This window comes from Bos javanicus, chromosome 9 (genome assembly GCF_032452875.1).
Source record: "Bos javanicus breed banteng chromosome 9, ARS-OSU_banteng_1.0, whole genome shotgun sequence".
Lineage (NCBI taxonomy): Eukaryota > Metazoa > Chordata > Mammalia > Artiodactyla > Bovidae > Bos > Bos javanicus.
In genome coordinates this window covers 58,428,110-58,440,261 of record NC_083876.1, presented here as the reverse complement: position 1 = coordinate 58,440,261, position 12,152 = coordinate 58,428,110, and positions in this window count along the sequence as shown.

Here is a 12,152-nt window from a genome sequence, read left to right as displayed (position 1 = left end):
AGCCACCTCATCCTCTGTCGTCCCCTTCTCCTCCTGCCCCCAACCCCTCCTAGCATCAGAGTCTTTTCCAATGAGTCAAGTCTTCGCATGAGGTGGTCAAAGTATTGGAGTTTCAGCTTTAGCATCAGTCCTTCCAAAGAATACCCAGGACTGATCTCCTTTAGAATGGACTGGTTGGATCTCCTTGCAGTCCATGGGACTCTCAAGAGTCTTCTCCAACACCACAATTCAAAAGCATCAATTCTTCGGCGCTCAGCCTTCTTCACAGTCCAACTCTCACATCCATACATGACCACAGGAAAAACCATAGCCTTGACTAGACGGACCTTTGTTGGCAAAGTGTCTCTGCTTTTGAATATGTATCTAGGTTGGTCATAACTTTCCTTCCAAGGAGTAAGCATCTTTTAATTCCATAGCTGCAATCACGATCTGCAGTGATTTTGGAGCCCCCCCCCAAAAAAATCTGACACTGTTTCCACTGTTTCCCCATCTATTTCCCACGAAGTGATGGGACCAGATGCCATGATCTTCGTTTTCTGAATGTTAAGCTTTAAGCCAACTTTTTCACTCTCCTCTTTTACTTTCATCAAGAGGCTTTTTAGTTCCTCTTCACTTTCTGCCATAAAGGTGGTGTCATCTGCATATCTGAGTTTATTGATATTTCTCCCAGCTATCTTGATTCCAGCTTGTGCTTCTTCCAGCCCAGGGTTTCTCATGATGTACTCTGCATATAAGTTAAATAAGCAGTGTGACAATATACAGCCTTGACCTACTCCTTTTCCTATTTGGAACCAGTCTGTTGTTCCATGTCCAGTTGTAACTCTTGCTTCCTAACCTGCATATAGGGAAAGCATATTATATGATAATAAATCTGAACTTTTTATAAAGATAGCAAGTGTACTTTTTTCTAAAATCCACCAGTCATTTATCATTTCAACATGAAAGTGAATGTCAAATTGAGAACCTGTGTTTATATAAATGTAAACTGAAAAGTCTGCAATGCCCTCTATTTAAAGAGTGCCTGTTTTATCTAGTGATGCTATTTTCACATTTAGTTTCTATCGTACAAATTACACCAGTAAATGATATTCGAAATTTTTCTTATGTGTCCTTTTAAAAAAATATATATCCAGCTGTCTAGAGTGGAACACAGTAACAACCCATTAACTAACAAAGTAATCATAGTTAATATTTATTGCATCCTTATTCTTCATCCGGCACTGTTCAGGCTGTGTGTGTACCACTTCATCAGAGCTTCACAACAGTCTTATGTGGTCAGTGTTACTATTATCTCCATCTTACTGATGAGGAAACTTAGTCTCAGAAATCAAGTCATATGATGAAGCTCACAAGTCCACAGGTGAGGGAGTCAGGCTCTTCTATATTGAACCCAGGTGATCCAAACAGAGACCTCATGGTCATAGCTCCTGCCTTATGACCTCAGGGTTTAGTGCAGAACTGGCTGATGAGACATAACGCACAGGTGCAAATCTATGAATCGCTGCATTAAATCACAGCTTGTGGATAATATTATAAATTTTTAAAATTTCACTTTGGACATGTTTCAAGGGCAATTTACATAATATGGGTCATCGTTAATGTGTAAATTATAATGATGGTATGAAATTGGAAGTATAATTACTCATTAGCCAACCTCGCTTGCCAGAATTAAGGGAATTCCCAGAGAGAGAGCTTAACGTGAACAGGATCTGTGATTTTTGCCTGAACTTTGGGAGTCACTATCTTTTCTATCGCCTCTTTTGTATTACCAATCATAATCTGCCCACTGGGTGCTCCATTGTGACACTCATTCTGATCAGAAAGATGCATTCCTTTGATCATTGTTGTCTATATGTGGGAACCATGATACTGCACTAGTCTTAAAAGCAGAAGACCTGCATTCAACTTGGCTTTTAACATAACATCACTGTGAACCAACTCGAAGCATAACATTGTCCAGTGGACAATAGAATTTCCCTGCATCCCCAAAGCAGATCTCTCAGAAGTGTGTGTAAACTGGAGTTTTCCCTCAAGCAGCTTGATAACACTGCTGAGCCCTTTCTTCTAAGCCTCTTTGAACTAAAGGAGAGTCTGCAACTGTTTGTGGCTCGTTGTTGTGAAGCAGATGCGGACACCCCATGCCCACATGACCTGAAGCCACAGACCCAGTGGAAGAGTGGAGAACACTCTGGGTGACGCTTGTTTAGTCAACAACTATTGCCTCTCACAAAGCAGCACAACTAAGAAGGGGAATTCAAGCAAACAGAAGCCTAAATTCAGAGATGATACTACTAAAAGCAAAGCAGTGATACCCTGCCCAGAAACTCTGTGGAGAGACAAGCCCAGAAGTGCCCCACACAGACACGGTTGCCATTCAGTGAAAGGTTTAACCTTGGAATGTTTTCACTGAAAATACTACAGAAGGGACTGTCGCATATAACCATAATCTGTATGCAAATAAAGGGCTAGTTTTAGGGCTGAATTATCTATTATGGGTTTGGGGTTTTATTTTAGCTTTTATATTTGATGCATTAGAATCTGATGATTTACTGAGTCCATTAAGAAAACAATACTTAAGAATCTCAGAATGAACAATTAGGGAGGCAAATTCTAATTTGATTCCAATAATTGCTACAAATCCATAACCACCCATATGCAGATGTATATACATATAAATGCAGAATTATAAAAATTTTTGGTGTCATAGACCTATTGCAACTTTTCTTTTTTTTTAACTATGGACAATTTTTAAAGTCTACTGAATTTGTTACAATATTGCTTCTGTTTTATGTTTTGGCTTTTATGGCCACAGGGCATGTGGGATCTTAGCTTCAAATCAGGGATCAAACCCACACCCTCTGCACTGGAAGGCAAAGTCCTAACTACTGGACCACCAGGGAAGTCCCACAACCTTAAAACTCTTATTCACTTCATACTTATATTCTTCATGATTACTAAGGTACAGTTATAGATTGAATTATGTGCCTTTCTCCACCTGAAAATTCATATGTTGAAGCTCTAAACCCCAATGTGATAGGCCTTTTAAGAGATTGTAGTTGTTCAGTTACTAAGTCATGTCTGACTCTTTGGACTCCACCATGCCATGATTCTCTGTCCTCCACCATCTCCCAGAGTTTACTCAAATTCATGTCCGTTGAGACAGTGATGCCATCCAACCATCTCAACTTCTGTTGCCGCTTTCTCCTCCTTCCTTCACTCTTTCCCAGCATCAAGGTCCTTTTCCATGAGTTGACTCTTTGCATCAGGTGGCCAAAGTATTGGAATTTCAACTTCAGTATCAGTCCTTCCAATGAATATTAATGGTTGATGTCTTTCAGGATTGACTGGGTTGATTTCTTGCAGTCCAAGGGACTCTCAACAGTCTTCTCCAGTACCACATTTTGAAAGCATCAATTGTTAGGTGCTCAGCTTTTTTTATGGTCCAGCTCTCACATCCCTTCATGACTACTGCAAAAACCATAGTTTTGACTATATGGACCCTTGTGGGCACAGTGATGATCCTGCTTTTTAATACACTGTCTACTTTTGTCTGATCTTTTCTTCCAAGGAGCAAGCATCTTTTAATTTCATGGCTGCAGTCAACATCCACAGTGATTTCTTATCAACAATGCCATAAAGTGGTGGGACCAGATGCCATGATCTTGATTTTTGAATGTTGAGTTTTAAGCCACTTTTTCACTCTATTCTTCCACCTTCATCAAGAGGTCATTTAGTTTCTGTTAGCTTTCTGCCATTAGAGTGGTATCATCTGCATATCTGAGATAGTTGATATTTCTCCCAGTAGTCTTGATTCCAGCTTGTGATTCATCCAACCTGGCATTTCACATGATGCATATAATTAAATAAACAGGGTGACAATATACAGCCTTGTGGGACTCCTTTCTCAATTTTGAACCAGCCCATTGTTTCCTGTCTGGTTTCAACTGTTGCTTCTTGACCAGCGTACAGGTTTCTCAGGAGTCAGGTTAAGGTGGTCTGGTATTCCCATCTCTTTAAGAATTTTCCACAGTTTGTTGTGATCCACACAGTCAAAGGTTTTAGCATAGTCAATGAAGCAGAAGGAAGCAGAACTAGATTTTTTTTTTTTTAATTCCATTGCTTTTTCTATGATGCAAGAAATATTGGCAATGTGACTTCTGGTTCCTCTGACTTTTCTAAATCCAGCTTGTATATCTGGAAATTCTTGATTCATGTTCTGTTGAAGTCTAACATGAAGGATTTCGAGCATTACCTTGCTAGCAAATGAAATGAGCGAAATTGTATGGTAGTTTGAACATCCTTTAACATCACCTTTCTTTGGGATTGGAATGAAAACTGACCTTTTCCAGTCCTGTAGCCACTGTTGAGTTTTCCAAATTCCCTGGCATATTATGTGCAGCACTTTAACAGCATCATATTTTAGGATTTGAAATAGCTCAGGTAGATGGGGAGATGTTAAAGGACAAGGATGCCTGGAATGTTGCAATCCATGGGGTCTCAAAGAGTCGAACATGACTGAGCAACTGAACAGCAGCTGAAATTCTATCACCTCCACTAACTTGGTTCATAGTAATGCTTCCTAAAGACCACTTGACTTCATACTCCAGGATGTCTGGCTCTAGGTGAATGATTGAGGTAAATGAGGTCATAAGGGTTGGGCCCTAACCCACTAGGAATGTTGTTGTTGGAAGAAGAGGAAGAAATAGCGGGGATATATGTACACAGAGAAAAGCCCTTGTGAAGATGTAGTGAGAAGGCAGCCGCCTGCCAGCCAAAGTAAGAGGCCTCAGGAGAAACTAACATTGCTGACAACTACATCTTGGACTTCCAGCCTCCAAGACTGTGAAATATGAAAACAAATGTCTGTTGTTTAGTCTCTCCAGTCTATGGTGCTTTATTATGGCAACCCTAGCAGACAAAGACAGGTGTCATTACTTTTAGGCACTACAGGATTTACTTTAAGCCAAAAGTTATATTCTATCGATTTTATCTTTAGTTCTTAAAAAGTAGAATATCATGTTAGAGCATGAAATAAAAGGAATCTTGAGCACCATCTACTCCACCAATCTTGTTTTACATGTGAATTGACTATGGCTGAGAAAGGTTATATGATATACCCAAGGACTTATAATAAATTTGCGGCAGAGTTGAAACCAGTCCACATGTATCCAAATTCAAATTCAGTCACGAATAAACCAAGCTGTCTCTTGTTCTTTGGAGCCTTTCACATAATCTTAAGCAATGAGAGAAGACAGGCTAATTGTGTCAGATTGCTCACTTATTGCAGTTTTTATGGTCATTCCTAGTCATGGGTTTCCTAGGGACACACAGAACAACGAATGATTCCCCAAATCCACGTAATGTTACTTCCTTTTAAAAATTCATGTGGCTTGTTTCATACTTTTACATAAATGATGATTGCTTTTACAAAAACCCTAGTACTTCTTCCTTTTAATCTTTGAAAAGTAATAAGCTCATAAAAGTCATCTGGTTTAATTTTAAACTGGCAGTTCCAAGTGGCAGTATTTCTTTAACAAATTGCTTGTCATTGAAAATAGACTGTTGATACTGTGTCATCAAGTGATAATGTAGGATATAATTAGTCCTTTTCAAATTTTTCTGCCTTTAAATAAAAAATTATACATGTTAGACATGCCTATCAAGAAAGATGATGTATCAATGCATGAAAATCACTGTATCTTTATAAATATTTTTTCAGCAAGCTGAACAGTCCATTAATCTAGAACCAATTGCAAAGAGACTGTCCGCATCCATGGGGCCACTGGAGTAGCATCTTAAATGGATTTCCAGACTTATGAAAATGAAAAATGGTTGGTTTTGTTCCTATTAGCTTGCCTTATTTTCTTAAACTACTCATATTCTTTATTATACCCATCGATCAAGTCTTCCCTACAGTTACAAAGTGGAAATAAAAAGAGCACTGAGGCAAAATTGGAATAAAATAGTAAACTCTGCTACTCCTTTATCATTTCATCTGAGGCTGTAAGTGTGATGGAGTTATGCATCTCTTAAAATAACCCCTTTTCAATTAAATGTAGCTCCTCGGGAAAAAAATCTATGGAGTAGTGATCTGATTCTCACCCCTGAATGAAAAGAAGAGTCTCTATAAAATAATTAATTGATAAATTTCACATATTTGTGTGTGAGGTTGAAGCATAACGCTGGAAATAAATCCACTCTTGGGGCAATAACACCCATAAGTCAATCTGGCTCTTTATTACATGTAACCCATTTGGCACCCTTGTGGAATCTGTCATCTGTCATATTTTTATCCAAACCGTTAACCATACTTGTAGACAACAATTACACCCCATAAAACAACTTGTGCAACCTAGACAAAGTGAAAAGCTCTGGCCTATTCTCACACTATAGACATAAGTATATACATTACAACCTCTTTCACGCACTGCCACTATGTGGCTCACTGGAGTCCGCATGGATGCTGTCTTTGCTGAAGAGCATCACATGTAAAAGATGCTCTGATGCTTCCACAGAGCTTGCAAGTTACCTTTGCCATTATCCTTCATCAAATATTCGATGTATTGCTATGATTTGAGATTTCTAAACTTAATACTAAAGATTCCAAAATCATACGTGAATTAGTACAAAACTTCATCTTCTCTGACTTTCCCATTCACTGTCTTTTAGTTTCCTAGAAAAAGACAAACTCATGTTTCTTTCAGGAAATTTGGATGTATGGCTCCTTATACTTTAAGCATCCTTCTTACCATTTAGGGCTCATCTATATTTCAGACCTCTAAGGTGACTTTGCTGACCACACAATCTAAAGCAATTACTTTTCTTATTCTTTGATAGTTTAACATTTCTACCTTAACAGCACATATCACTAAATGAACTTAACTTAGTCATTTCTCTGCTCACTTACTTATTCTTTGTCTCCAAGTTATATAAATTCTAAGAGAGCAGAAACCTTGACTTGCCTATTTGTCATTATGTCTACAATACCATAAACAATGTCCAGTACATAATCAGTTCAGTTCAGTTCAGTCGCTCAGTTGTGTCCAACTCTTTGCGACCCCATGAACTGCAGCACGCCAGGCCTCCCTGTCCATCACCAACTCCCGGAGTGCGCTCAGACTCACGTCCATCGAGTCAGTGATGCCATCCAGCCATCTCATCCTCTGTCATCCCCTTCTCCTCCTGCTCCCAATCCCTCCAAGCATCAGAGTCTTTTCCAATGAGTCAACTCTTCACACGAGGTGTCCAAAGGACTGGAGTTTCAGCTTTAGCATCATTCCTTCCAAAGAAATCCCAGGGCTGATCTCCTTCAGAATGGACTGGTTGGATCTCCTTGCAGTCCAAGGCACTCTCAAGAGTCTTCTCCAATACCACAATTCAAAAGCATCAATTCTTTGGTGCTCAGCCTTCTTCACAGTCCAACTCTCACATCCATACTTGACCACAGGAAAAACCATAGCCTTGACTAGACAGACCTTTGTTGGCAAAGTAATGTCTCTGCTTTTGAATATGCTATCTAGGTTGGTCATAACTTTCCTTCCAAGGAGTAAACATCTTTTCATTTCATGGCTGAAGTCACCATGCAGTGGTGATTTTGGAACCCCAAAAAATAAAGTCTGACACTGTTTCCACTGTTTCCTCATCTATTTCCCATGAAGTGATCAGACCAGATGCCATGATCTTCATTTTCTGAATGTTGAGCTTTAAGCCAACTTTTTCACTCTACTCTTTCACTTTCATCAAGCGGCTTTTTAGTTCCTCTTCACTTTCTGCCATAAGTGTGGTGTCATCTGCATATCTGAGGTTACTGATATTTCTCCCAGCAATCTTGATTCCAGCTTGTGCTTCTTCCAGCCCAGGGTTTCTCATGATGTACTCTGCATATGTTAAATAAGCAGGGTGACAATATACAGTCAGTACATAATAGAAATTCAATAACTATTCATTTGGGCTTCCCAGGTGGCACTAGTGGTAAAGAACCCACCTGCCAATGCAGGAGATGTAAGAGACGTGGGTTCTATCCCTGGGTTGGGAAGATGCCCTAGGAGAAGAGCATGACAACCCACTCCAGTATTCTTGTCTGGAGAATTCCATGGACAGAGAGGAGCCTGGTGGACTACAGTCCATAGCATCACAAAGAGCCAGATCCAACTGAAGCAACTTAGCACACAGCAACTACTCATTTAATTTAATAAATTAGCTAAAAACAAATACTTTGGAAACTATGAGGGCCCTCATTATCCCAATAATACTTAGAAAAAAATCCTAAGCTTTTTACATTGATAATCTTGAAATGGGTATCCTAGGTACATTATCTGGTCTTACAGAGTTATTGAAGACTCTAATAACATTTTCTAGTTTTCCATTGTCCAGATACCAGAACCAAGCTGTTTGTCTTTCGGAGGATGATGTAGTTTCTTGGTCTGTTTTAAGGGTTACTTATCGCTGTATCTATTACAGGGACACTCACTAAGAAGTTCCAAAATTACTTTTATTAAAAAAAAATAGTGGATTACGAAAGTAACTATTTTAAAATAACAACATGTAGGAAACTATACAACAGAAAATAAAAGTAATATATATTAGTAATAAATATATAGTACCCAAAGATAACTCATTTTTTTCATATATTCTGATAGACTTCTCTGTGTGTTAATACATATATTTTAGTAAAGGCAAAACAAATTAAATAAATAAACCTTGGGACTGTCTCCCCATCCCCCAAGTCCTAGTTGGATACAACAGTGGAATGTCTTTCCCAGTCACCAAGGTTACAGCATTTCTGCTCTGTAGGCAGGGGGCTGTATACATATAGAGAGCCAGAGAAGACAGGTAGACTGTTCTGGTAGCCTGGAGGATTCCTTGGGAGTTCTGTCTGTATCATCCGTTCAAGAGACAATCATCAGTTTCTATAACAGATTCCAAAAGCTACAAGAGCAACAGCATGGGCTGAATGTGTGCCTTGGAGAGAAAAGTGAGACTTCTTTCTTTCACAGGGCTAAACAGTTCAACCCTAGTTAGTAGAGCCAGATGTTCCAGAACTGTGTTTCTCTGCTCAAGCAACTAGTTAGGCTACAAACACATTATATATAACACATTACTCTTTTAGATGGAGTTTGCATCTAACTTCAAATTTCTGATCTACAATCATGTTGCATTATTGGGCTATCAACTTCTGGCCTTCACACTTTGTACCTGTCGGGGTCTTGGCAGGAAAGCGTTGCTACATTCATGCTGTAAATTGAGAAGCTTTTACTGCAAGGATTGTTTATAAAGGTGTGGGAGGGGTTCAGGAACACCAGAAAGACCTGGCTGGCAAAAGGATCTGTCACCATCCTAGTCCTGAAGCAGGAAGTGGAGGGCTACCTGCATAACGAAGGCCTCCTGACACAGCAGTGGACCTGCTCTATAACTAACATTTGTACAGCCTTGAGCAAGAATAAGAATTTGAGGCCTATGAACCATACATATAAATATTTAAGTTACAAATTCAGTTAACACATGGAGAATTCATAGAAGTCTGTCATCCTACCTCAGTGAAGATATCTTAACAGTAATTTACAAGATCAGATTTGCATTTAGGATTCTGAGGCAACATGGAATTTGCTCTGACATATTGCAACATGGGGTGGGGGCTGGGCAGCTGCCACCTTTGACCCACAGTTGCCAACTTCTTTTCACACTCCTGGCTCTTTCTCACACTAAAAGATACTTTACATGCACATATGTGGTCACTGGAGTCCATGTTACCAAATTCTACCTCCACTGTGATGCTCATCCTCGGAAGGACCGGGTCTCCCCATGCAGATCCTATCAGTAGGGTTAGAGCTATTTTACCAGGGAATAGTGGGGACCTGTGAACCAGGAACTCGGTCTGGAATGAAGGGCTGGGCTCTGTGTGGATGTGACCCCAGGGCCTACAGACCCCTTTCTCTGTGTATGGGGCTGACATCAGACAAGGGGCAGAACTGTGTCCTGCAGAGATAGTTCAGCCAGGACCAGGGCCTCTCCTGCCCATATCACTGTGATATTAGTGCAGACTCCAATAAAGAGCTACCTGAGGCATATATTAAGAGAGAATCTGCAAAAGAAAACTCCTATCTCACTTTGTTCCCCATCATCTCTCCTCCCAGAAATCACTGCTTCTCCTCCTTACTAACCCCCCCGCCACCACCCCAGTCACTGGAAAGCCAGGGGTGAAGGTGTCCCCTGACAGATACGTTCTGTAGGGGGTCACACCTCCACACAGCAGGTGGAGAAGAGCAAAGCTAGATCTCAGGGGCAAACAGGATTTCCAGCCCGGGTAATAGGGAATTGAGGAGACAGTCTGATGACCTAAGGAAGAAATCATTTCACCATCTGGCCCTTTGCTTTGGGTGCCTGTCCAATCCCTACCTATATACACTCCTAAGAAGAGCATCCTTGTAAATAAAATGCTCTGTTTGTGATTAGTTTTTAGGGATATATTCGTAACAGGCTATCTTACCTAGAGTGCCGTAATAGCCTCCTGTCGGGTCTCACAGGCTCCCCTCTTGGCTTTTTCAAATCCTTTTTCCACTCCACACAGCAGCCAGAGTGGTCTTAAAACTTAAATCAGATTACATCACTCCTTTCTCAAAATGCTGCAGTGGCTTCCATTAGCACTTAGGATAAAATGTAAAATCCTCGTGGTGGCCAGAATACTGCTGTGTGATCTGGCTCTCCGCCTACCTCCTCTCAGGCTCCAAATTCACCTAGTGGCCCTCTCCTTCTGACACACTGCCCTCCAGCCATACAGAAAGTTCTTTGCAGATTTCTGAAAGCTCACTGCTTTTTCTTCCAGGCCAAGAAATGAAGGAAAACCAGAAGAAAGCCAAAAGAAAGGAAGCGGGCAGCCTTCCTGTTGAGCACAGGTGATGTAGGTCATGTGAGCAGAATATAGCTTTTATTTTTTGTTGCCCATCCTCTTCACTTTTATTCAGTGGTAATAACTGTTCTCTCCTAGATTAGTATTTGGCCTGGCCTTGAACGTCTCAGACCACTCTAAGATATTAAGAATTCTTCTAATTCTTCTCAGTTGTGGAAACTATTTATTTCAGTGGTTAAAGTGTCTTGTCAGGGTTCCACCAAAGAGGCAGAATCAGTTGGCTATAAAGAATAAGAGATTTATTGAAAGCATTCCAGTGTGTACAGGGCAGATCTTCAGGAGGGACACCTCAAAAAGAAGTGAATGCTCTCATCCATAGGTGGACTTTATTTTTCCTCTGAGAAACCTCAGTTTTGCTTTTAAGATCTTCCACCCAGATTATCCAATACAATCTCTTCTACTTAAAGTCAAAAGCCATTATAGATGTTAATTACATCTACAAAATATTGTAGAGCCTAAAGAATAGGTAAAGAATCTGCCTGCAAAGCAGAGACTAGGGTTCAATCCCTGGGTCAAGAAGATCTCCTTAAGAAGGGAATGGCTACCACTCCAGTATTCTTGCCTGGAGGATTCCAAAGACAGAGGAGCCTGGCAGGCTACAGACCATGGGGTCACAAAAAGTTGGATACAACTGAATGAGTAACACTTTCACTAACTTTTCATGGCAACTATTGTCATGAGCCATCCTGTTCCTAACCAGCTGGCTCCCATCTCCATATTAAGTCACCGTACAGAATCCTGACCAATGACCTAACACCACTCCTCTCCATAGAAATTTTCTTTGTCCTGAGGCTATAAAAATTGGCCACAAGCCCACAAAAGGAGCCGGCTCTTCCTTGAGCCAGCCCACTCTTCTAACAGCATCTCCCACTCTAAACTCTATTCTCCTCTCATTCTGCCTCATGCCTGGAAATTCTTTTCCAACCCTCATACAGACCATAACAAATATCTTCACGAAAACACCAGATGAGTATTTTGAGACTGAGGCCACTCATATTGAGACATAAAACTGATTATCACACCATGTAAGAGTCAGAACGCCAGAGTGGCTTAGTGGTCACTCTTGTCCTCTCCCCCAGTGTGGCTTTGCTTGCAGGGGAGTTTCCCCCTTTTGACCTAATCACTTTTATTTTTTCCCTCCTCATCTCTTCCCACTCTTACTTCCTCTGTAGCTTTCAACCTCATCAGTCAAAATGCTTCTTTTACATACTGAGTATTTCACAAAACTTCTTTAGCAAGTCTGAAA